The sequence below is a fragment of the Hyla sarda genome, chromosome 9 (assembly GCF_029499605.1).
Source record: "Hyla sarda isolate aHylSar1 chromosome 9, aHylSar1.hap1, whole genome shotgun sequence".
Classification (NCBI taxonomy): Eukaryota; Metazoa; Chordata; class Amphibia; order Anura; family Hylidae; genus Hyla; species Hyla sarda.
The window spans coordinates 124,123,462-124,151,395 of record NC_079197.1 but is presented as its reverse complement, the minus strand read 5'-3'; the positions used below and the strand labels follow the sequence as shown (position 1 = coordinate 124,151,395).

The following is a 27,934-nucleotide window of genomic DNA, read 5'->3' as shown; positions in this document are numbered from 1 at the left end:
ATAAAAGTATTTAGTAAATTAAACCGCACGGTCAATGGCATACATGTAAAAATAAAATCCTAAGGCCAAAATAGCATATTTTTTGTCACTTTTGATACCATTAAAAAATAATTAAAAAGCGATTAAAAAGTCCGATCAAAACAAAAATGTTACCAATAAAACCTTCAGATCACGGTGCAAAAAAACGCCCCATACGCAGAAAAATAAAAAAGTTATAGGGGGTCAGAATATAGAATGTAGTTATGATTTTTTCCAGAAGTATGACAAAATCAAACCTATATAAGTAGGGTATCATTTTAACCATATGGACCTAAAGAATAAAGAGAAGGTGTCATTTTTACTGAAAAATGCACTGCGTAGAAACGGAAGCCCCCAAAAGTTACAAAATTGCGTTTTTTCTTCAATTTTTTCACACAATGATTTTTATTCCTGTTTTGCCGTGAATTTTTGGGTAAAATGACTAATGTCACTGCAAAGTAGAATTGGTAAATGGGAGGCTGAGAACAAATTGGGCCTGGGGTCTAGAAGCTTTAGGTTATACCTCTATGATAGTGTTTGCTGATAGTGTACAGGAGTGTTTGGCAGCTTATATAGAATAGTTTTGGCTATCTAGAGTATTAAGAATATTAATAGTCACTTTAGAGCTTCTTGAAATGTAAGTCCATGTTTCATAAAAACAAGATGTGGTGTGATCTTCACCTATAGCGGCTCTGTTAACCAGAGACCTCTATATGTTCAATGGTGATTGTTGCTATAGAAACCAGTCAATAAGGACTAAGGTCTGATCAACAGAAGTCAGGAGGAGGGAGGAAATAAAATGAAAGGCATTGACAGAGTTAAAAGACGAGCTAAGGTCAAGGGCAGTCAACAAGATTTCAGGTCAGAAAAACATTACATATGGTACCAGGGTAAATACAACAGCAATGTACTAGATATGCACTCTGCTAACACCGCCATATGTCATATACAGCTAATGAAACCCCTGTATGATGTCTGAAGCCTTGTCAGACGTCTCAATCATCTATAGCTACTTCATTTCAATTGAACATACACTTGGAACATGCAGGGTTTTCATGACCCCCCCCCCCCCCCCCCTGTATGCTGTATAATTGAATACACCTTATGACAGAAGTATCATGACTTAGCATGGAGCAGGGGACATCCTTGGATATTGTTCTGTATAGGAGGTGCTGAGGGTATCATGAGGAGACAGGCTGGTATAACCCCTTAGAGATCCTCATCATGGGGGTAGATATTATCACTGCCATCAGGGAGATATTATATTTGGCTTTCCTTTTTTTGCTCTTATTTTCATTTTTCACTTTTGTTCTTTCTTTCCTTCCTACCTACCTTCCTTCCTTTCATTTATTTTCTTTCCTCTTCTTCCTTCCTTTCACCCCTCCCTAATTTCTTCCTTCAATACCTTACTCAATCCCTCCTTCCTTCCTGCTTTCACTCCTCTTTTTTTCCTGTCAACCTCCTCCTTCTTTTCTCCCACCCTCCTTTGCTTCCTCCTTCTTTTCATCCTTCATCTCCTTCCTTATTTCCCTTCCTTCCTTTCCCCTAATTTATGCCCCCCTTCCTTCCATCCCTCCCTGGCTACTTCCTTCCCACATTTTCTCTTTCCTTCCTTCCCTCCCTCCCTCCTTTCTTCCTTCCACCCACCTCTATCCTTCCTTTCTTCTCCTTTCCTTCCCTCCTTCCTCATTTCCTTCTTCATTCCCTCCTCTCTTCCTTCCTTCCCTTCTTCTCTTTCCTTTCCTCTTTTTTTCTTCCTTCCTTCCTTCATTCACTTCATCCTTCCTTCCAACCTCATCCAACCCTTCCTTTCCTTCCTTCTTCCTTCCACCCTCATCCTTCCTTTTCTTCTCCTTCTCTCCTTCCTTCCATCCCTCTCTATTTCATTTTGTTTGCCCACATTCCTTCCTTCTTCTTTTCCTTCCTCCTTCCCTTCTTCCCTTCCTCCTCCCTTCCTTCTTTCCTCCTCCACCTCTCTCACACCCTTCTCTCTTACAGGTAAGTTAACAGTAACTTCAATCCGAATTTTTCCCTTGACTAGTGATGAATAGTACAGGGGGAAGAAAGTTTTATTTTTCTATTACTATCTATAAAAATTATTTTATTTGAAAAGTCTATTGTGGACAAAAAGTTCTGACAAAAATCAAAAGTTTTAAACCACATTTAACTTAGAGATTGGAAAATTATTCCAACTATGCCAAGATTTTAATGTTTTCCACACTCTGAGAAAATTCTAGACCAAATTTTTTTTTAAGGTCTAAGAACATTTTTTAAAGCAAGTTTGATGCATTCTAATTCTAATAGTCATAAATAATCTTTTATTCAAATCAGAATAAAACATCATTGTGCACCACAGACCAGTGCAGGCTAAGGGCACTTTTACATGGGTTATTTTGTAATTGTTTTGTAATAATAATGATAATGTTAGGTTAGGATGGCAAGGTGACTTAAGTTATATAGAGATTCTATTTTTCCTATAGAACCTGCATCAAGATGGAAAGGGTGAAAGCTCCCAAATTCTTCTACTGTGCAGTCCCTGACACCAAGTGGACAAACTGAGGAACTTCATTTCTAACACAACAACTGTACATACAATCATTTATTGGCAAGTGGAAAATAAGAGGGTCCTGGACAAATAGGACTGTGAGTGTTTTGTAAATGAGTAGACTAATCCTTAACATTTTTCTTTAGGCATAGGTGATAGATAGATAAATAGATCAATAGTGAAATAGATAGATAGAGATAAATAGATCGATAGTGAGATAGATAGGAGATAGATAGAGATAAATTGATTGATAGTGAGACAGATAGACAGACAAACAGATAGATAGATAGATAGCAACAAGAGAATACAGCAGCACACTGCTAGCACAAAGATATAGATGAAACATGAGTATATAGATAAAACATGAGTATATAGATAGAACATGAAAAGCTATACAGCTGTAATGCAATAAATGAAGATATGAAACTATGAAAATATGAGGTACTTAGCTTGCAAATTTGGCGCCAAATAGCGTGGACCGTCCCACCACGGTAAGGTGACCTCATTCTGGGACGGACCCTACACTGTGTATATGCCTCTGTGTGAACAGAACAGCAGGCATTGCAAGGTCTGGAACATCTTTGGTTAGATAGATAGATAGATAGATAGATAGGAGTAAGATAGAGATAAATAGATCCATAGATAGATATAGATAAATAGATCGATAGTGAGATGATAGCTAGATAGATAGATCAAACAGATTTTAGGCAATCTGAACATAAAGGAAAAACATCAAGTCTGTCTGGGGCAGAAAACTAACAATACTAAGAAGAGCTTTTCAGCCAACATTATACTAAAATGATCAAAAATCACTAACAATATAGAAGTGCAGTTGGAGAAATTGCATTGCATCTTATATCATGTAAACAGCATGAAGTATATCGTTTATTGATGGATACCTAGGGAACCTGGAGAACTCTTGCTTTTTTTTTTTTTTTTGCTGGCCTTATATATTTCTAGCTAAACCTTGCCTATTGTCTAACACATGATCCATATTATATATCTTTACTACCAAAATGATTTATTATGAAGCAATTCAGTTGGTTAATGTGTACCTGTCAGAGGAGAAAACAAAACTTTTGAAATCTATATATATAAAACTCAACGTGTGTGTGTGTGTGTGTGTGTGTATGTGTATTTGTGTGTGTGTATGTGTGTGTGTATTTGTGTGTATGTATGTATGTATGTGTGTATGTTCCAGCATCACGTCCAAATGGCTAAAGATATTAACATGAAACTTGGCACACATGTTACTTATATGTCAACAACAAACATAGGATAGGTGATTTAACCCTTACTCACCCTCATTTGCCAGGGGCGGGGTTTATGTTTAAAGTCCCATACAAGTCTATGGTAAATATATGTTACTGCATAATTTCAAAACAGCTGGAGATATTTCCATAATACTTGGTCACGTGTTACTGATATGTCCACTTAAAATATAGGATAGTTAATTTAACCCTTAACTACCCCCATTTGTGAGGGTCAGGGCTTTTGTTTAAAGTCCCATGCAAATCAATGGGAAATGTATGTTCCCACATAACTTCCGTACAGCTGGAGATATTTCAATACCTGGTACACATATTACGGGTTGGGATAGGAGGTCGCGATAGGAGGTCGCGATAGAAGGACGGGATAGGAGGATGGCATAGGAGGTCGGGATAGGAGGTCGAGATAGGAGATTGGGATAGATGAACTGGATAGGAGGATGGGATAGGAGATTGGGATAGAAGGTCAGGATAGGAGGTCGAGATAGGAGCAGGGGATATGAGGATGGGATAGGAGGTCAGGATAGGAGGTCGAGATAGGAGGTTGGGATAGATGGATTGGATAGGAGGACAGGATAGGAGGTAGGGATTGGAGGTCTGGATAGGAGGTCTGGATAGGAGGTCGAGATAGGAGGTCGGGATAGGAGATCGAGATAGGAGGTCGAGATAAGGATAGGAGGACAGGATAGGAGGTAGGGATAGGAGGTCGAGATAGGAGGACGGGATAGGAGGTCAGAATAGGAGGCCGGGATAGGAGGTCGGGATAGGAGGATGGGATAGGAGGATGGGATAGGAGGACGGGATAGGAGGTCGGGATGGGAGGTCGAGATAGGAGGACGGGATAGGAGGACGGGAAAGGAGGTCAAGATAGGAGGTCGAGATAGGAGGTCAAAATAGGAGGATGGGAAAGGAGGACGGGATAGGAGATCAGGTTAGGAGGTCAAGATAGGAGGACGGGATAGGAGGTCGGGATAGGAGGTCGAGATAGGAGGACAGGATAGGAGGTCGAGATATGAGGACAGGATAGGAGGACGGGATAGGAAGTCGAGATAGGGGGTTGGGATATGACAACAATATATGAGGATGGGATATGAAGTCAAAAGCTTCCTCCTTTGTTTATTTTTCTTCCCAACAAGGATTAGGAAGGAAAAACCGGGCAACGCCGGGTACTCAGCTTGTCTTGATATATAAAACTCAACGTGTGTGTGTGTGTGTGTATGTATGTGTGTATGTTCCACAAAAACTTCCAAACAGCTAAAGATATTAACATGAAACTTGGCACACATGTTACTTATATGTCAACAACAAACATAGGATAGGTGATTTAACCCTTACTCACCCTCATTTGCCAGGGGCGGGGTTTATGTTTAAAGTCCCATACAAGTCTATGGGAAATATATGTTACTGCATAATTTCAAAACAGCTGGAGATATTTCCATAATACTTGGTCACGTGTTACTGATATGTCCACTTAAAATATAGGATAGTTAATTTAACCCTTAACTACCCCTATTTGTGAGGGTCAGGGCTTTTGTTTCAAGTCCCATGCAAATCAATGGGAAATGTATGTTCCAACATAACTTCCGTACAGCTGGAGATATTTCAATATCTGGTACACATATTACGGGTTGGGATAGGAGGTCGCGATAGGAGGTCGCGATAGAAGGACGGGATAGGAGGATGGCATAGGAGGTCGGGATAGGAGGTCGAGATAGGAGATTGGGATAGATGAACTGGATAGGAGGATGGGATAGGAGATTGGGATAGAAGGTCAGGATAGGAGGTCGAGATAGGAGCAGGGGATATGAGGATGGGATAGGAGGTCAGGATAGGAGGTCGAGATAGGAGGTTGGGATAGATGGATTGGATAGGAGGACAGGATAGGAGGTAGGGATTGGAGGTCTGGATAGGAGGTCTGGATAGGAGGTCGAGATAGGAGGTCGGGATAGGAGGTCGAGATAGGAGGTCGAGATAAGGATAGGAGGACAGGATAGGAGGTAGGGATAGGAGGTCGAGATAGGAGGACGGGATAGGAGGTCAGAATAGGAGGCCGGGATAGGAGGTCGGGATAGGAGGATGGGATAGGAGGATGGGATAGGAGGACGGGATAGGAGGTCGGGATGGGAGGTCGAGATAGGAGGACGGGATAGGAGGACGGGAAAGGAGGTCAAGATAGGAGGTCGAGATAGGAGGTCAAAATAGGAGGATGGGAAAGGAGGACGGGATAGGAGATCAGGTTAGGAGGTCAAGATAGGAGGACGGGATAGGAGGTTGGGATAGATGGATTGGATAGGAGGACAGGATAGGAGGTAGGGATTGGAGGTCTGGATAGGAGGTCTGGATAGGAGGTCGAGATAGGAGGTCGGGATAGGAGGTCGAGATAGGAGGTCGAGATAAGGATAGGAGGACAGGATAGGAGGTAGGGATAGGAGGTCGAGATAGGAGGACGGGATAGGAGGTCAGAATAGGAGGCCGGGATAGGAGGTCGGGATAGGAGGATGGGATAGGAGGATGGGATAGGAGGACGGGATAGGAGGTCGGGATGGGAGGTCGAGATAGGAGGACGGGATAGGAGGACGGGAAAGGAGGTCAAGATAGGAGGTCGAGATAGGAGGTCAAAATAGGAGGATGGGAAAGGAGGACGGGATAGGAGATCAGGTTAGGAGGTCAAGATAGGAGGACAGGATAGGAGGTCGGGATAGGAGGACAGGATAGGAGGACGGGATAGGAAGTCGAGATAGGGGGTTGGGATATGACAACAATATATGAGGATGGGATATGAAGTCAAAAGCTTCCTCCTTTGTTTATTTTTCTTCCCAACAAGGATTAGGAAGGAACAACCGGGCAACGCCGGGTACTCAGCTTGTCTTGATATATAAAACTCAACGTGTGTGTGTGTGTGTGTATATGTATGTGTGTATGTTCCACAAAAACTTCCAAACAGCTAAAGATATTAACATGAAACTTGGCACACATGTTACTTATATGTCAACAACAAACATAGGATAGGTGATTTAACCCTTACCCACCCCCATTTGCCAGGGGCGGGGTTTATGTTTAAAGTCCCATACAAGTCAATGGAAAAATGTTACTGCATAACTTCCAAACGGCTGGAGATATTTTGATAATACTTGGTCACATGTTACTTATATGTCCACTTAAAATATAGGACAGTTAATTTAACCCTTAACTACCCCCATTTGTGAGTTTTTGTTTAAAGTCCCATGCAAATCAATGGGAAATGTATGCTCCCACATAACTTCCGTACAGCTGGAGATATTTCAATACCTGGTACACATATTACTCGTCGGGATATGAGGACGGGATGGGAGGTCGAGATAGGAGGTCGGGATAGGAGGTCGGGATATGAGGACAGGATATGAGGACGAGATATGAGGCCTGGATAGGAGGATGGGATAGGAGGATGCAATAGGAGGATGGGATAGGAGGACGGGAAAGGAGGTCGGGATAGGAGGATGGGATAGGAGGTCGGGATAGGAGGTCGAGATAGGAGGTCGAGATAGGAGGATGGGATAGGAGTTCAAAATAGGAGGTTGAGATAGGAGGTCGAGTTATGAGGACGGGAAAGGCGGACAGGAAAGGAGGTCAGGATAGGAGGTTGGGATAGGAGGTCGAGATAGGAGGTCGAGATAGGAGGTCGACATATGAGGATGGGATAGGAGGTTGGCATAGGAGGCCGGGATAGGAGGATGGGATAGGAGGTCGAGATAGGAGGCCGAGATAGGAGGTCATGATATGAGGACGGGAAAGGAGGACAGGAAAGGACATCAGGATAGGAGGTCGGGATAGGAGGTCGAGATAGGAGGTCGAGATAGGAGGTCGAGACAGGAGGTCGAGAAATAAGGATGGGAAAGGAGGTCGGGATAGGAGCTCGAGATTGGAGGACGGGATAGGAGGTTGGGATAGGAGGATGGGATAGGAGGACGGGATAGGAGGATGGGATAGGAGATCAGGATAGGAGGTCGAGATAGGAGGACGGAATAGGAGGACGGGATAGGGGGACGGGATAGGAGGTCGGGATAGGAGGTCGGGATAGGAGGATGGGATAGGAGGACAGTATAGGAGGTCGGAACAGGAGGTCTAGATAGGAGGTCGGGATAGGAGGTTGGGATATGACAAGAATATATGAGGACTGGATATGAAGTCAAAAGCTTCCTCCTTTGTTTATTTTCCTGCCCAACAGGGATTAGGAAGCAAAAACCGGGCAACGCCGGGTACTCAGCTAGTCTATCTATATAAAACTCAATGTGTGTGTGTATGTGTGTATGTATGTGTGTATGTATGTGTGTATGTTCCAGCCTCACGTCCAAACAGCTAAAGATATTAACATGAAACTTGGCACACATGTTACTTATATGTCAACAACAAACACAGGATAGGTGATTTAACTCTTACTCACCCCCATTTGCCAAGGTCAGGGTTTTTGTTTAAAGCCACATACAAGTCTATGGGAAATATATGTTACTGCATAACTTCCAAACGGCTGGAGATATTTCGATAATACTTGGTCACATGTTACTTATATGTCCACTTAAAATATAGGATAGTTAATTTAACCCTTAACTACCCCCATTTGTGAGGGTCAGGGTTTTTGTTTAAAGTCCCATGCAAATCAATGGGAAATGTATGTTCCCACATAACTTCCGTATGGCTGGAGATATTTCAATAATACCTGGTACACATATTACTTATATGTCAAATAAAAATATATGATAGTTAACCCTTACCTATACCCTGATATAAAAGATGGTTTTTTGTTTCAAGTCCCATGCAAGTATATGGGACTTCTAGTACCTTACTCCACAAGCTCCGCTCTGCATCTCCTGGTGAATGTGTCACTCTAGCTTGCAAACCACACTCCATCTCACAAAGACATGCCCGCATTTTAAGCCCCTCTGCTTTTATTATCTACCCATTTTGTACATCAGTCTGGCTTGCAAATCACGCCCAGTCCACAAAGCAATGTCCCCTTCTATTTTCAGCTTGCAATATCTTCATCACAAATCAGTCCCACCTGAGGGCAGAATATGAGGATGGGACATAAGGACAGCATATGAGGTTGGGATGTGAGGACGGGATATGAGGATGGGATATGAGGTCGGAATATGAGGACAGGATATGAAGTCGAGATAGGAGGACGGGAAATGAGGTCGAGATAGGGGGTTGGGATATGAGGAAGGGATATGAGGCTGAGATATCAGGATGGAATATGAGGACGGGATAGGAGGTCGGGGTAGGAGGTTGAAATAGGAGGACGGGACGGGATTTTGGAAGAAGGGGTATGTACACCCCAAAACGCATTATTGTTGCTATGAATCAATAAAGCTTGAACTTTAATCCACTTCCATCACTTGGCTGTGAGATCTCTCTGGACTTCCGAGCACCTGTGTGAAGGTCACTTTTTCCTTGCTATATCGAGATATGAGGATGGGATATCAGGACAGGATATGAGGTCGAGATAGGAGGAAGGGATATGAGGTTGAGATAGGAGGTCGGGATGTGAGGATGGCATATGAGGTCGGGATGTGAGGATGGCATAGGAGGTCGGGATATAAGGTCGGGACATGAGGACAGGATATGAGGTTGAGATAGGAGGACGGGAAATGAGGTCCAGATAGGAGGTCGGGAAATAAGGTCGAGACAGGAGTTCAGGATATGAGGACGGGATATGATGATGGGACAGGAGGTCGGGATAGGAGGTCGGGATATGAGGACGGGATATGAGGTCGAAATAGGAGGACGGGATAGGAAGTCAGGATATGAGGACGGGATATGAGGTTGAAATAGGAGGTCGGGATAGGAGGTCGAAATATGAGGTCAGTATATGAAGACGGGATAGGAGGACGGGATAGGAGGTCGGGATAGGAGGTTGGGATATGAGGACCGGATAGGATGTTGAGATAGGAGGACGGGATAGGAGGTTGACATATGAGGACGGGATAGGAGGTCGACATATGAGGACGGGATAGGAGGTCAGGATATGAGGTCGAGATATGATGACGGGATATGAGGACGGGATATGAGGTTGAGATATGAGGACGGGATATGGGGTTGGGATATGACAACAATATATGAGGACGGGATATGAAGTCAAAAGCTTCCTCCTTTGTTGATTTTCCTCCCCAACAAGGATTAGGAAGGAAAAACCAGGCAACGCCGGGTACTCAGCTAGTGTCATATAAAACATAGAAACATGTCAAAAGTTGTTATTGTTCGTGTCTGAGTTTTAGAACAAGCGGGGAGAGAATTGTGCTTCTGCAGTTTATCTCCATGCTCTGTGTCGATAGGATCAAGATGGTCTCGTAGATTTCCATTATGGGGGAGATTTTTCTAAATCTGTGCAGAGAAAAGCTGCCCAGTTGCCGATAGCAACAAATCAGATTGCTTCTTTCATTTTTATTTCAAATACTGCTACGTCAATGTAAACGGCCTGCATGTAGCCTAATGATTCCCGGAAGATCAAACTAATAATAATCAACAACAAAATTGTGCTGAAAGGAGGTGCACTATGTATCGGGTGCCTTCCCCACTCAGTAACTATGGTTCTCATTTTATATCTCACTGTTAATAAATAATTCCTACTCTGGGTGTACTTAGTACTACAGCGTATACACCAGGAATTTTTTCTTAAGAGGTCCCCTGATGATACCACATTACTGTGGTTGAAACGCGTTGGATATACATTCAAGCATTAACTAGGATTTATTTCTTTGGTAAATCCACATGGCTATGTGGTAACTATCTATAATATCCACATTGCTTTGTGGTTACTCTCTTACACCTTAAATATTATTTAGTGTCGGATTTATTATTTATTGTTGAGCACTTTATGTTTCTCTGGTGGCTTTTAAAAGAAATATATATTAAAAGCTAAGTTTTATGGAGTTCACTCCTTTCAGCACAATGTTTGTTGTTGATTATTATTAGTTCTTTCATTTTTAACCAGGCCCCTGCAAAATGAAAAAAGCGATCTGATTGGTTGCTATGGGCAACTGGGCAAATTTTCCTCTGCACAGGTTTTAATAAATCTCCCCCTATAAGACTGCATTGGTCACATGACACAGAGCCTGGTAGGATTGTGAGCTGGGGAACAGTTGGGGGGAGATTTATTAAAACCTGTACAGAGAAAAAGTTGCCCAGTTGCCCACAGCAACCAATCAGATTGCTTCTTTCATTTTTAACAAGGCCTCTGCAAAATGAAAGAAGTGATATGATTGGTTGCTATGGGCAACTGGGCAACTTTTCCTCTGGACAGGTTTTGATAAATCTCCCCCTTGGAGCCTGATCGATTCATATGTGTGTGTCACATGTTTTTATTTATTTATTTTTTTACATATTAATATTTTTTAAGTATTTTGAAGTATTTTGTAATGGCAGTGCCCATTTAAAGAGGACCTATGGTCTCTTTGTAAAAAAACGGGATAGTGGCATCTATAGACAGGCGAGGGTTGATCACATGATTGCCCCACCTGTTTTGGAGATACAGAACTTGTTAGCCCATTTGACAGTCTAGCTACTCTGAGGACGGCATTGTAAAGTGTGTGGCATGTGTGTGCTGTACTATGATGGGGGGGGGGGGGAGTTAAAGGGGAATACTTAATGGTCAGTGTGTGCAGTGTGTGCGCTTTACTAGGACAGGAATGATGGGGATGAGGGTACATACTTAATGGCAGGAGCTTGTATTCAGCCAAATGTATGCGTGCCCTCGGTCCTATACAGCAAACACACGCCATGCACTGTATAATGCCGTCCCCGTCAATATGATGGAGTAGTTAGACGGTCAGATAGGCCAATAATTGGAGATTTCCCTAGTCTTGATGATGTAAAATATAGATTTTTATTAAAGACAGGAGGTGAATATTATGTGCATTTCTTTCTTTACTGAAAACAGTTAACGATAAGAAACAGTGAAAAAACTTTTTTTTTCCAATATATTTTTATTAGTTTTCTGAAGAACATAACAGGTGGCAATAAGAAAACATTACGAGGAAGCCGTAGCAGCCTCATAAAAATTAAGAACATTTTCATACATAAAAGAAATGCATGTAAATAAGTACACATTAACAGGGTGTAAGGAAAAATACAATAGTACGATAACTGGTTCTTACAAAGTACATTATCTAAGAGCATAAGCAACGAACCAAGGACAGTGGAAAAACTTTTAAAGGTGCAAACAAACATGCTATGCATCATGTCTGCCAATCAGTACATATGCTAGGTTATATAAGTCATTGGTATAATCAGTTATCCCTCTTTATTTGATGATGACGGAAAATCTGTATAATGAACATCCATATCCAGTAACCAATAATAAATCTTGAAGTTAAAAGGAAGAGTCTTGGTAGAAACCAGAAGAAAGACTGGGACCTTGGAAGGCGAAGAAGACTCTGGAACAATCTAAACAGCTAAATGAAGAAAAAACTATGTAAGGGTGCATTCACACCACGTTTTTGCAATACAGTTCCCGTATCAGGTTTTTGATGAAAAATTGATTCCTCAAAACCGTACTTAACTGTATCAAAACATGTGTACAAATTTTAACCCATATATGGTTCAAAACCATATACAGTTTGAAAAATGATGTCCGGTTGCAACCGTTTTTTAAGAAAAAAACATCAGTTTTTAACATTTCACTCCATTATGAATAAAGTTTCACTTGTTTGATTGAAATTCCAAGAAAAAACTGTGCAAAGTCAGAAACCGTATGGTGCAAACCAGATGGAACCGTACGTACATACGGTTCTGTACGGTTCCTATTGACTCCCATTTTAAAAAAAAAACGTATATGTTTTCAATACGTTTTTTCACCCGGACCAAAAACCATGGTAGGCTACGGTTTTGGGTACGGGAAAAAACCAGACAAAACCGTACAAGACTCATAACGGATGTAACAGGAAGCATACGGTTTTCAATGGAGAGTCAATGCATACGGTTTTCAATATGGTTCCATACAGTTTTCAAATTGAAAATGTATAAGGGAACTGTATTGCAAAAACGTGGTGTGAATGCATCCTTATAGGGATGGGTAGGGGAGGGATAATTTTTACCTCCTGTCTTTAACCCCTTAACGACGCAGGACGTATATTTACGTCCTGCGCCGTCTCCCGCGATATGAAGCGGGATCGTGCCGCGATCCCGCATCATATCGCGTCGGTCCCGGCGCTCATCAATGGCCGGGACCCGCGGCTAATACCACACATCGCCGATCGTGGCGATGTGCGGTATTAACCCTTTAGAAGCGGTGGTCAAAGCTGACCGCCGCTTCTAAAGTGAAAGTGAATGTGACCCGGCTGCTCAGTCGGGCTGTTCGGGACCGCCGCGATCAAATCGCGGCGTCCCGAACAGCTGACAGGACACCGGGAGGGCCCTTACCTGCCTCCTCGGTGTCCTATCGGCGAATGACTGCTCCGTGGCAGGAGCAGTCAAGCGCCGATAACACTGATCCCAGGCGTGTTAATACACGCCTGTGATCTGTGTAAAAGATCAGTGTGTGCAGTGTTATAGGTCCCTATGGGACCTATAACACTGCAAAAAAATTTTAAAAAAAAAGTGTTAATAAAGGTCATTTAACCCCTTGCCTAATAAAAGTTTGAATCACCCCCCTTTTCCCATAAAAAAATAAAACTGTGTAAAAAAAATAAATATAAACATATGTGGTATCGCCGCGTGCGTAAATGTCCGAACTATAAAAATATATCAGTAATTAAACCGTACGGTCAAAATTCCAAAGTCAAAAAAAGCGCATTTTTGGTCACTTTTTATACCATTAAAAATGAATAAAAAGTGATCAAAAAGTCCGATCAAAACAAAAATCATACCGATAAAAACTTCAGATCACAGCGCAAAAAATGAGTCCTCATACCGCCCTGTACATGGAAAAATAAAAAAAGTTATAGGGGGTCAGAAGATGACAGTTTTAAAGGTAAAATTTTCCTGCATGTAGTTATGATTTTTTCCAGAAGTGCGACAAAATCAAACCTAAATAAGTAGGGTATCATTTTAACCGTATAGAAGTACAGAATAATGATAAGGTGTAATTTTTACCAAAAATGCACTGCGTAGAAACGGAAGCCCCCAAAATTACAAAATGACATTTTTTCTTTGATATTGTCGCACAATGATTTTTTTTCCATTTCGCCGTGCATTTTTGGGTAAAATGACTAATGTCACTGCAAAGTAGAATTGGCGACGCAAAAAATAAGCCATAATATGGATTTTTCGGTGGAAAATTTAAAGGGTTATGATTTTTAAAAGGTAAGGAGGAAAAAACGAAAGTGCAAAAACGGAAAAACCCTGAGTCCTTAAGGGGTTAATAAAATCTATATTTTCCGTCATCAAGACTAGGAAAATCTCCAATTTTATTACAAGACTGGAGGCTCATATTATATGCAAGTTTAAAGCTATTTACTATAAACAGTATATGATAAAATTATAATAGAGTTAAAAGAAATTAAAGGACAGTCATAGATATATATGAGTCAGGTTTGAAATAAAAGGTTTTGGTAGACTCAGAAGACCAATTAGCTGTCTTGAGAATGTCAGTTAAAGATCCACCTGATTGTATTAGTTTAGTAGACATAACACCTCTGGTGGAATGAGCACCGAATGTAGAAATGTCTATGCCTGTCATGGACATGGATTGTTTACTCCACCTAGCCATAGTAGGGGAGGAAACTGGACAAGGAGGTTTGAAATAGGAAATAAGTAATTGAGAAAAAGACCGAAGTCTAAGAGGTGCAGTTCTTGATTCATAGGATTTTAGACAACAGACTACACATAGTTTCTCCTGATGAGGAAATTTGAGAAGTTGGCAGTTCAGCCGGGAAGCAAACAGATCCAGATGAAGTGGACCCCATAAGGAATTGATCTGTTGAAAAATGTTGGGGTCTAATTTCCAATCGTTGGAGTCCATGAAACAAGGGGAAAACCAATCTGCCACTAAATTGGAGAGGCCCAGAAGATACTCCGCTTTCAAAATTATATTCCTGTCCAAACAGAATTGCCAAATATCTTTTGTTATGTTGGTGAGAAGTTTTGAAGTTGTGCTGCCTAAGCGATTGATATATTGGACCGCTGATATGTTGTCCATACGTAAGAGAATACAACAATGAGAAAAAGTTTTTGCTAAACTTTTCAAAGTGAAAAAACCTGCAAGGAGTTCTAAATAGTTGATATGGAATCGTTTTTCCGAGGGAGACCATTTCTCTCCCATGGTAAGAGAATTACAACGAGTGCCCCACCCAGGTAGACTTGTGTCTGATTCTATGGTCAAATCTGGAATCGAATTGAAGATTGTTTTTCCGTTCCATGATTGAACACGATAAAGCCACCAACGAAGTTCTTCTTTGGACTCAAAGGCCAGTTGAATAGTGTCTGAATATTGCAGACCGTTCCTGAGATGATGGATCTCCGATAATGAAGTGGGGCTGGAAAGATTGCTTGGATAGAAGCTGAGAGTAAGCCCACTATCCGAGCAATGGATCTTAAAGAAATTGGTACTTTGTTTAGAGCAGATCGAATTTCCTTCCGGATTAAGGATAACTTCTTGTTGGATAGGCTCAGAAGAGCTAATTGGGTGTTGACCACAAATCCCAAGAATTCCAATTCTTTTGAAGGAGTGAGGAAGGATTTCTCTTAATTGATAAGAAAACCAAGATCTGTAAAAAGGGATAGAGTCCAAGATGTGTGTAATTGATTTAGGTGAATAGACTGAGCCATGATGAGGATGTCGTCCAGATAAATGATCAGATGAACACCTCGGGAACGTAAGGCTGATACTACAGGTTTCAGGAGCTTTGTAAAGCACTATGGGGCAGAAGAAAGACAGAACGGGGGGCAAGTGAACTGCCAAAGTTGGCCGTTCCAGAGAAATTGTAGATAGATTTGAGATGATGGATGAACAGGAATAGTCAGATAGGCATCCCTCAGATCTATTTTGACTAACCAATCGTCCTGTAGGAGAATGTCTCGTAAAAGATGGATGCCTACCATCTTGAAGAGTTGATAAGTTACAAAGTGGTTGAGAAGTCTTCTGTTTATAACCGGTCTGAACCCACTATCTTTCTTTTTCACTAGATGTTGCTTAGAAAACCTTGAGACTGTGAGTGTACTGGAATAATTGCATGTTTGGTAAAGAGATCTTGAATCTCTGCATCTATCAGATTCTGGTCTGTTATACAAAACTTATTAGGATGAGGAAGATGGTGTTGTACAGGGAGTGAGACAAAATCTATCTTGTAACCCGAGATTGTGTTCAATACCCATGAGTCTGAAGTTAGAAGATTCAAATTTTGGAAAAAATGGAACAGACGACCTCCTATGGGAATGTGGGAAGAAGACAGAAGGGGACTTACCTGAAGATGGGTTGGATCTAGTGAATCCTTGACAGCCTCGTGATCTCCATGGACAACCTCCTCTGTAGGGGAAAAAGGGTGTGGGTTGGGAGGAAGGTAAGGGATATGTAGGAGTGTAGGGTTTTTTAGGGCCTCTGTATGAAGGTCTGAATTGAGATGCCCAGCTGGGAAAGCGGCCCTTTCCTCTTCCGGGGAAAAGCTTAGGTTGGAATACCTTTTTTAACAAAGCCTGAGCTTTATCTAAAGATGAAAAGATGCGTACATATTTGGAAATTTCCTTTATAAAGAAATCTCTGAATAATAGAGCCTCACTGAGGGAAGCTAAATCTGAGGACGCCAATTGAGATAATTGAGGGTCCATTTTCATAAGTATTGTGCGCCTGCATTCTACATAAAAAGCTTAATTAACTTTTCCAAATATACACATCTCCCTTTGGGCCCAACCTTTCAAAATGTCAACATCTATGGGTCTGCAAGTAGAAGATGCTTCTTCAGTCATGTCTAAAACATTGGTCAATGGGCCAAGTAGATCTAAAAACTTATCTTGGCATGCTCTAAACAAGAGATCAAGACCCTTTTTTGGATTCTTACTGGATTTTAGCAAATATTTTATTAATATGGGATCAATATCAAGTTTAGCAGCTGCATTGGATTGTAAAAATGTGTGAGGGCATTCTGCCCTTAATTTCTTTCTTTCAGATTTATCAAATCCTTTCTTAATACAGAAATTCTAAAATGTTGCTACTTGTGGGTGTGGTGCCCACTCCCCTGATCTGGGATGTTTAATTAATGATGGATGGAAAAAAGGATTACCGGAACTATCCAAAATGATATCATCAGATTTCACTGAGTCTGGGAAATTAGAATAATTTTCCTACGATATGTCAGAATAAGAATCCTCGTGATCTGAATTATAAGAGACTGAGGAAAGATCAGTTGAAGATTCTTGAAAATAATTAGGTTTTTCTCTCCTAGAGGCTTTCCGAGGCCATACGTATGTCTCTTCATCACGGGCGGAGGGTCTGGGGTGAGATAAAACTGCACCAGTCTTATAGCTACACATGGGTTATGAGCATTCAATAAGGTCTTGACCTGCTCCTTTCTTGTGCAATTTAGGCACTTTAGTGGAGGTATGGTCGTCATATGATACATGTACATTTTTGGAGGATTTTTTAGCATGAACAGGATATTTAGAGGAATGTGTGACAGTGTCCTCAGCAGACCAGTAATTATCAGGAGTAGAAGGTATAATCTTAGAAGATTTCTGTGTGGTATTTTGGTTCATAGCAACTGCTACAGAATGTGAAATGGTGTTCTGCATGGACGCCATGACAGATTGGACTGTCATTTGTACAGAGGTATCGACAGTGTCACCCACCAGGGATTGTATTTAATCCAAATATATTCCCCATCATTAGGGATAGAGGATTTTTGAGCAGACATAATCTATAGGTTTATAAGGTTATGAAGGGGAAGTCAGGGAGAGAAAACCTATAAAAGAGATATATAAAATAAATATATAAGTATCTTAATATATTTATACACTGAGGTAACAATGGAGGAGTATTGGAAACTGTAGTACCTGAACATATACAGAAAATGGTGTTGGTATATTAATAACAGGGCTGGCGTGTGATTAGAATCACAGGAAGACGAGTATAAGAATAGGGAGAACGGAAGAGCCTACTGAAGACCTTGTCAGACTGGAGCGACACCGCTGAGGAGAGTGCAGGAGACGGCGAGTGAGGAGAAAGGACATTAACGCCGAAGATAAGAGCTGAATACACAGTGAGTCGGAGTCCCGAGTCATGCGTCACGGCAGTGAAGCACTAAAGCTGGGTAAGGGATGAACGCAAGAGACATATACTCACAGGATCAATGCCAGGTCAAAAGGGGGGGGAGGGGGGGGGGATAAGGTCTGTATAGAAAAAAGGGGAAAAAAGCAAATGTATAATGAGAGGTAGGGATGAACGAATAATAGAAAAATGAAAAATAGGTGTATGAGGAATACACTGAGAGGGAATAATAAACACAGGTAATATATTTAAAAGTGTATGACAAATGTAAAAGGAGTATATCAGAATATTAAATATATATTCTAAGAGCAATGAGAGGAAAAAATAAGGACTACTTATTCCAAAGCAGCAAAGAAAGAGGGATAACTGATTACACCAATAACTTATATAACCCTGCATATGTACTGATTGGCCAGACATGATGCATAGCATGTTTGCTTGCCCCTTTAAAAAAATTTTTCTTCTTATCGTTAACTGTTTCGCTGCTGGACATTTTCACTAAAGAAAGAAATGCATATAATATGAGCTTCCAGTCTTGTAATAAAAGCTATTTTTTTTTTTTTACAAAGAGACCACAGGACCACCTGTTTAAGAGCTGCTGCAGGAAAATTCCATTGTTACCAATCCTGATCAATCAGATGTGTAATGGTGAGGAACGATTGGATCCCTGCAGTTTCCCTTTGGCTGTCCGGGCATGCTGGGAGTTGTAGTTTTGCAACAGCTGGAGGCACACTGTTTGGAAAACACTGTCATAGGGACATAAGGGGAGATTTATCAAAATCTGTCCAGAGGAAAAGTTGCTGAGTAGCCCATAGCAACCAATCAGATTGCTTCTTTCATTTTTCTAATTTTTCAAGTGATCTGATTGGTTGCTATGGGAAACTTAGCAACTTTTCCTCTGAACAGTTTTTAATAAAGCTCTCCCATATAGTATAGCCCCTAGCCCCTCAGTTTTAGGCTTGAAAACTGTTCCAAAAAATGAACAAAACACAGTTCCTGCCATTGTGTCCTCAGTTTGTGTATGTGGTATTGCAGCCTAGTTTCACTGAAGTGAATGCAACTAGGTTGTAATACTACACACAACCTAAGGACAGGAGTGGTGCTGTTTTTTAAGGAAAGCAACTTGTTTTTCTAATTCTAAATAACCCCTTTAAGGGGTTGTCTCACCACAGAAATACCTTTCACATAAGAGCTGTGACAGCAATCAGATAATTTTTGCACGTCCGGCTTCCATCACGTTTTGGCTAACAGCAGATTTAGGTGGAGGAAGCTGCAGTAACCTAGACATCTCCCCTGCGGCAGGCATTTAGTATTAAAGTGGTTATCCAGGAATAGAAAAACAGAGCTATTTTCTTTTAAAAAAAAACGCTCCCCATTGGGTGTGGTTCTGCATCTCAGTTCCATTGAAATGAATGGAACCCGGTTGTAAAACCACATCCAACCTGGAGACAGACATGGAGCTGTCTTTGAAAGAAATTAGCTGTGTTTTTCTATTCCTGGATAACCCCTTTAAATGTAGTCTAAGAGCCACAATTAGAGAACATCTCCCAGTACTCCCTTTCAGATTGCTGTTCTGCCAAACTTCCACCAGAGGTCCCTAGTGGTTATGTTTATCAGCAGTTGGTTTTGCTTAGGTTTCAGAAGAAGAGTTACATTTACAAATAACACTAACACATTGTATTGGGAATTGTATTTGTCGAATCAAACCTTTGGGGAAAAAAGAAATCTTAACACAAAGCTTATGTTATTAATGAGATGTTATATAAAATTGTAAAAACTTGTTGTGTTGACACAAATGATGATCTTACCTACTGTATTTAAATCATAAGGATAACAGAAATAGACATATCCTATTATCAATCACCATTATGTATGTAACAGTAGTAAAAGGGGTTGGCCTCCTTTACCATGTTTTGTAATAAAGCACTGCAGTGAGTATAGTGTATTACTTCCTAATACTGTGAGGCTTCTATGAGGCTACGTTCACTGGAATCAAGGAGCCCTGTCCTTGCCCGGTCGCCCACTTCTGCAAACATTTGGATGTCTCATTCGTCCATACATGGCTGCCTATGGAGGAGCATGTCACGATACACATCATCATGCCTCCTCCAGCACAGTGTACTGCTATGGAAGAGGTAGTGATGTGTATCGTTACATGCCCCTTCATAGACAGCCATGTATGGACAAATGAGCCCTCTTACTGCATACAGGAATGGGTGACCGGGCAGGGACAGAGCTCCATGACTACAATAAATAGTACATTAAGTAATACATTATACTCACTGCACTGTATATTATAAAACATGTTAAAAGTTGCCAACCTAATTGTATTTGCTGCTAAGAGCTTCAGACACTGTTGGAGTATAAACAAAATTTGTACCTTTCCTGAAGCTGATGATGGTTGCAAATCTTATAAAATGACCTAATTTCTTAGCCAAGTGTCAAGGAGGTGGGCTGATCTGCTCAAGTGTCCCAGCCTGGCATCACTCCTCACTCAACCTCACCTCCCATACTGTAATACTTGAGCAGTTTGGGCCCGCCTCCTTGACACTTGGTGTTTGACAACCACCATCAGCTATGAAAAAGTACGGTGTGCTTTTATATACCAACAGGGTAGCTCTAAGCAGCAAATACTTCTAAAAAATTCCCTTTAAATCTATCTGATATCTTAAAGGATGCATGAAATACAGGTAATTGACGTAGTAATAATGACAAGGTACTTCTATGTTAAGGCATCAACAGTGTGTTATCTGGCTTTAATCCTTCAGATGTGTTAAAATTTTGTTGCTGGTCCTTTAAGGGGCTGTTAAGGACCTCTGTGGCATGATCGCCATGTCTCAATCAGCTTTTATGATGGCCAGTGGTCCCTTACCAAGCTCATTGAACAGTGTTCGGAATGAAAAGATTGCATGTAATAGTCACCTATGGGGACCAATAAATAGTGAATAATAATAAAAGAAATGTGAATAAGCCCCTCCCCTAATAAAAAGAACACCCACAATTATAATAGACACACCCCTAGTAATGGTTAGAGATGAGCAAATTTTTTAAAAATTCGATTCGCCGAATTAAAAAAAGATAATCGATTTGATCCGAATAAATTCTCAGCAAATTTTTATTAGTAATGTACTTTAATGATGTGTTTAATGAAGTGTGTGTGTTTCACTTTTTTCTCTCTATTTTTTTACATCTTTTAGGTAGTACTACTACTCCCAGCATGGAACAGACTGTTCCATGATGGGAGTAGTAGTACCTGTGCTAATAGACAGATCGCCCCTGGTGTCACTCCTGACACCTGCTGCGATCGTCCTGTATAATGTATAGATGCGGGCGGCTTTCTCGCATCTAGATAGGACGATGGCATCAGGTGTCAAGAGTGATACCTGCTGTGATCTGTCCTCAACTGCAGGTACTACTGCTCCCAACATGGAGCACACTTTGTTCCATGCTGGGAGCTGTAGTACCTGCATTAATAGACAGATCACAGTGGGTGTTTCTTCTGACACCTGATGCAATTGTCCTGTATAATGTATAGATGCAGGCGGCCGCTCGCTCTTCTCTGGTCCCACTGCATTATGAGTATATGACATATATATATATATATATATATATATATATATATATATATATACCTATTATTCATATTTCCCGCAGAGTGCTGTGAGTGGCTGGAACCATCTGGCCAATCACAGCTCTCTGCGGGAAATATGAATAAGTAATGTGAATTCTATTCCCATCACTGGCTGGCCGGAGTATAGTGCGGAGATGCGAGTGCAGGATAAAGCCGCTCTATCTCTGCAATAGGAAGGACAATCGTATCAGGTGTCAGGAGTGATACCTGCTGTGATCTGTCTATTAGTACAGGTACTACAGCTCCCATCATGAAACAGTTTGTTCCATGCTTGGAATAGTATTACTACCTAAAAAATTGAAAACATTTTGAAAAAAAAGTGAAACACACATACACACACACTTTATTAAAGACAATATTAAAATACATTACTAATAAAAAAAAATTTAAATTAATTATAAAAATATCTTTTTTTTTTTTTTTTTTACATTTAAATGGCCCTTTTCTACGTTTTTATTATTGTCGGCTACATTTTTAGTTCCCTGCCCGCCCACATAAATTGATCCCAGTTTAAAAATTAACATTAACTTTTTTATTATTAAATTTTTTGGTGGCTTTATAATTTTTTATACACCCAAGAATGGAGTCTACATTTTAGGCTGTATTCATCCGTTATTAAACATCCATTTTCTGTATTGTATAATTAAAAAATGGATGTATAATAACGGATGAAATAATGGGTGCAACCGCAGCTGGGACTACTACTACTCCCATCATGGAGCAGACTTGTTTCCATGATGGGGGTAGTAGTTCCCCGGCTGTGGAATTCTGCCGGTGGCTGGGGAGGCTACAATAGTGTTTGTTCTACTTCCCCCATCATGGAACAGACTCTGTTCCATGATGGGGGTTGTAGTACATGGGCTAAGGGATTGATCGCATCAGGTCTCACTTCTGAGACCTGATGCGATCAGAAGTTGTTAAACAGGGGAGCGGGTGGCATGCGCCACTCCCCTGCGATGTTCGGTGTATTTTTACTTTCACTTTTAAATACCCCGCCGGGAGCCCTGAAAGTGTGTTTATAATAACTCATTGGCCCCAGTGTGTTTATAATAATGAATTGGCCCCAATGTGCTTATAATAATTAATTGGCCCCAGTGTGCTTATCCTTATTCCACCCCCCCCCCAGTGTCCTTATTTCCCCTCCCGCTGCCTGCTCCTCATCTTCTTGGAGCAGGGCAGCAGCAGGACATTCCACATGTACTGCATGTAGGCTTCATTTATTCACCGTCGCCGCCCGACATATCCCCGCTGCTCCCCTGCTCCTAGCGCAATCAGCGCACCGCCAGGACATGTCTATTCTCTGCTGCTCATCTCCGTATGGGGAGTGGAGCATGCTGCCCGCTCCCTTGTTTAATAACACATTGGGTCTCAGACATGAAACCCGGTGCGATCAATCCCACAGTCCATGTACTACAAACCCATTCATGGAACATAGTCTGTTCCATGATCGGTGTAGTAGTACAAACACTAATGTAGCCTCCCCAGCTGTCTGCAGACTCCCACAGCAGGGGAATACTACTCCCATCATGGAAACAAGTCTGTTCCATGATGGGAGTAGTAGTAGTCCCCACTGCGGGAGTCTGTAGGCAGAGGTGTTAAAACTGCCATAAAATATACGTACATGAGGGATGTTATAACGAGTCTTAACGTATGAATATGCCCGTTAGCACCCGTTATTTCATCCGTTATTATACATCTGTTTTTTTTTTTATTATACAATACAGAAAACGAATGTTTAATAATGGATGAATACTCATAGTGTGAAAGAAGCCTAAAATGTGGTCTCCATTCTAGGGTGTATAAAAAATTATAAAGCCACCAAAAAATAAATGTTAATGTTAATTTTTAAACAGAAATCAATTTATGTGGGCAGGCAGGGACCTAAAAATGTGGCCGACAATAATAAAAATGTAGAAAGGGGCCATTTAAATGTAAACATAATATATATTTTTTAATTAATTTTAAATTTTTTTAAATTAGTAATGTATTTTAATATTAATAAAGTATGTGTGCATGTGTGTTTCACTTTTTTCTCTATTTGTTACATTTTTTAGTACTACTACTCCCAGCATGGGACAGACTCTTTCATGATGGGAGCTGTAGTACCTGTACTAATAGACAGATCACAGCAGGTATCACTCCTGACACCAGATGAGATAAAACATCTTTCTACTGCGCTCACATCTCTGCACTACACTCTGGACGGCCAGTGATGTGAATAGAATTCACATCACTTATTCATATTTCCCGCAGAGAGCTGTGATTGGCCAGATGGTTCCAGCCAATCACAGCTCTCTGCGGGAAACATGAATAATAGGTATATATACGGCATATACTCATAATAAAGTGGGACCAGAGAAGAGCGCCCGCCCGCCCTCATCTATACATTATACAGGATGATCGCATCGGGTGTCAGAAGTAACACCCGCTGTGATCTGTCTATTTATGCAGGTACTACAGCTCCCAGCATGGAGCAAAGTATGCTCCATGTTGAGAGCAGTAGTACCTGCAGTTGAGGACAGATCACAGGAAGTGTCACTCCTGACACCCGATGCGATTGTCCTATCTATTGCAGAGATGCAAGCACAGGAGAAAGCCGCTCACATCTATACATTATACAGGACGATCGCAGAGGTGTCGCTAATGAAGAAATTTGTTATTTTGAATCGAGTCGAAGTTCGGATTCGGTCCAAATCAAATTTTTTATGAAATTCGGAACGAATTCGACTTTGTCAGATTCAATTAGCTCATCTCTAGTAAGGGTATATAAAGCACAAGACTTCAAAGCTCAAAAAGCTCAAAAAGGTGGGGCCAAGCCAGGCCAGTCCAAACCAGCCTGGAGAAGAAAGAACATTACACATGGAGACGTCAGGGCAACTGACCAGATGGGTGGAGGAGGCGGCCATCTTGAACAAGTAAAAACAAGATGAATCCACCATTTTATATGAACTGACTATATGCCTGAGATGGTGAGATGAGATTATTCTGTGACTTGTGCCTCTATTATTCTTAAGAGACTCCTATATAGTATATTTAGTCTAACATTATAAAGACAATATATCTATGTATGTAACAAAACAAAGATGCAAAAAAAGAACAATCGCTGTGTATTCAAGGGGTTAATGGGAAAGGGACCACAATGTCTTTTAGGACAAGAGTGCCATAGCACTGACAAATTGATGTCCCCTAGCCAAACAGACCAACAGATTGAATTTTTAGTATAAAGTACATTCTTAAACAACACCAAAAATAGTTGAGTTTGGGCAGCCATTTAGGAGGGTGCAATATCATCCCCCGGAAGAACATTATTATCATTTTACAGAAGCTCTTTACTATTTGATGAGAGATTCACTTCAGGCGATGGTTTCTAATTTTTTTACTTTTAATTCTCAGTTTGTATTGTAATTTTAGATTTTGACCACTAGAGGGCAGAAGTAGACTGTCAGGAAAAATCATTAACACTTGCCTATTGCTAACAGCAAACAGTTCATGAGGAAAACTACAAATGTTATTACCAACGAAGGAATGATGAAGTTTCAATAAAATGTTGTTTACAGCTATAGCCAACGGCTGTCGGGCATGCAGGGAGTTGTTGTTTTGCAACAGCTGGAGGCGCACTATTTGGAAAACACTTCTCTACAGGAAAGGCGCTGTGATAAAATGATCTTTGCATTTCTTTTGTTACAATAAATAGAAGTTATTTAATTCTTTACTCTTCATACTGTTGCTGATCAGCTGCTTAACCCCTTAAGGACGCAGGGTTTTCCAGTTTTTGCATTTTCGTTTTTTCCTCCTTACCTTTTAATAATCATAACCCTTTCAATTTCCCCCCCAAAAATCCATAGTATGACTTATTTTTTGCACCATCAATTCTACTTTGCAGTGAAATTAGTTATTTTACCCCAAAATCCAAAGCGAAATGGAAAAAAAAATCATTGTGCGACAAAATTGAACAAAAACGCCATTTTGTAACTTTTGGGGGCTCCCGTTTCTACGCAGTGCATTTTTTTGTAAAAATGACACCTTATCTTAATTTTGTAGGTCCATACGATTAAAATGATACCCTACTTATATAGGTTTGATTTTGTCGTACTTCTGGAAAAAATCATAACTACGTGCAGGAAAATTTATACATTTAAAATTGTCATCTTCTGACCCCTATAACTTTTTTATTTTTCCGCATATGGGGCAGTTTGAGGACTTATTTTTTGCGCCGTGATCTGAAGTTATTATTGGTATCATTGTTGTTTTGATCGGACTTTTTGATGGCTTTTTATACATTTTTTAATGGTATAAAAAGTGACCAAAAATACGCTATTTTGGACTGGATTTTTTTTTTACGTGTACGCCATTGACAGGGTGTGTGATTCAAACTTTTATTAGGGAAGGGGTTAAATCACATTTATTAACACATTTTTTTTTCACTTTTTTTTTTGCAGTGTTATAGGTCCCATAGGGACCTATAACACTGTACACACGGATCTTTTACATTGATCACTGGCATGTATTAACATGCCATTGATCAGTGTTATCGGCGCTTGACTTCTCCTGCCTGGATCTTAGGCACGGAGCAGTCATTCGCTGATCGGACACTGAGGAGGCAGGTAGGGATCCTCGCGGTTTCCTGTAAGCTGTTCGGTATTCTGCGATTTCATCGCGGCGGTCCCGAACAGCCCGACTGAGCTGCCGGGATACTTTCAGTTTCACTTCAGACGTGGTGGTCAACTTTGATTGCCGCGTCTGAAGGGTTAATACAGGGCATCACCGCGATTGGTAATGTCCTGTATTGATGGCCGCCGGGACCAACCCGATATGACACGGGGTCACCGCGTGACCTCGCATCATATCGCGGGAGTTAAAGGAACTGCAGCCACTCAGTGCCAAGTCCCCTTTTTTTATTGTGGTAGGCAACGGGTGAAATGCATGCAGGCTGTGGGTTTGGGTAAAAATTGTGGACAGTTCGTGACAACAGGATAGTGTTAACCACCACACTCCAAGGTTTAGACAGTTCTTCTGAGCCAAGGGCTAGGGACAATAATGACCCCAGATGCAGGGTTATGGAAACCTATCTTTTACTGAGGCAGGAATTATGGTAAATCCTTTACAGTGCAGAGTAGAGAAAGTGCAGTTACCCTGTGGAGCCTGTCGCCTTGCTGGGACTTGTAATTGCTTTCACTGGCTGCTATGGACTCTCCTCACTCCTCTCCACACTGTACCTCATCTCTAAGAACACTCACTAACACCTCCCCCCTACATTTCTTAAAGCCTAACATAGGGGGCATCCCATTGGAGCATCAGGACCAACTGGTTTACTCTGCATGACTTACCTTAAAGATACAGTAACACTGATAAACATATGTATAACACAAAATCACAAAATAACATAAAGCAATATACCCTGGAGTAGTGGACCCAGAATAGTGACATTAGAAGTGCATGAGGCAATGTTTTCCTGACAGGACAACATCCTGTACCGGGTTAACACATTATACCATACACAGCTGTGTACTTTTACTAGCAGCTGTACCTGGTATTGCAGTTTACGACAGCATCATCCTATTCAATATATTGGGACTAATCTGCAGTACCCGGCGTTGCCACTACTAAATGTATGGGGCTGTGCATGCTAAACGATGAAAGGGATACAGCACTCTCTGGATAGGGGGTTGTGAGAGTCAGACCCCCCAAAAATTTTTTATTTTGGGTCAAAGAATGGGCCATCATTTTTAAATAAGTAGAAAACCCTTTTAACCCCTTCATTACAATTGGTATCAACTTAATAAAAGTATAAATATTCTAAAAAATAAATTTCCTTTTTTTATTGTTGATTTAAAGTAGATGTCTGAAGTAAATCTAGTCATTGCATAACTCAGGTGCGTTAAGTCTATATTAACCCCTTAGTGACAACAATTTTTAGCTTTAAATGGCCGCTGTCACAATCAAAAACTTTTTATATGTTGTACACTTAGGCAAAACAATATCCTTTCTACTACATTATAATGAAGTGAAGAAAAGGAAACGGAGCACTCACATGATCTATGTCCTTCAGATAAGATTTCTTCAGACGGCATCCCCACTCAGGGATCTTCTGCAGGGAGGCGGTAGATGGAAAAGGGGGAGCTCAGACGCCGGCCACAGTCCCTGTCGCGCCAATGGGCGCTTCGTCAGGCCATACCTTTCTAGTATACTTTATAACAAAATGTTATGTCCTTTTTTATAGAGGTCCCCATACCATCCAGAATATAATTCTGTCCGGCTGCACCATCATCTTTGTCCAAGCTGAAGCACAGACTGAGACAAAG

The 27,934-nt window shown here is 41.0% G+C and overlaps 1 long non-coding RNA gene across 2 annotated transcripts; it reads left to right on the top strand.

Annotated features, from left to right (window-relative positions):
• The first annotated feature begins 754 nt into the window (after nt 1–754).
• LOC130290523 (uncharacterized) lies at nt 755–27,934 on the top strand. Of its 2 annotated transcripts, none has more exons than XR_008847623.1 (3): nt 755–879; nt 2,499–2,661; nt 27,853–27,934. It is a non-coding gene; the product is annotated as an uncharacterized LOC130290523 (long non-coding RNA). The 2 variants fall into 2 exon arrangements; XR_008847624.1 differs by lacking the exon at nt 27,853–27,934 and adding an exon at nt 25,112–25,265.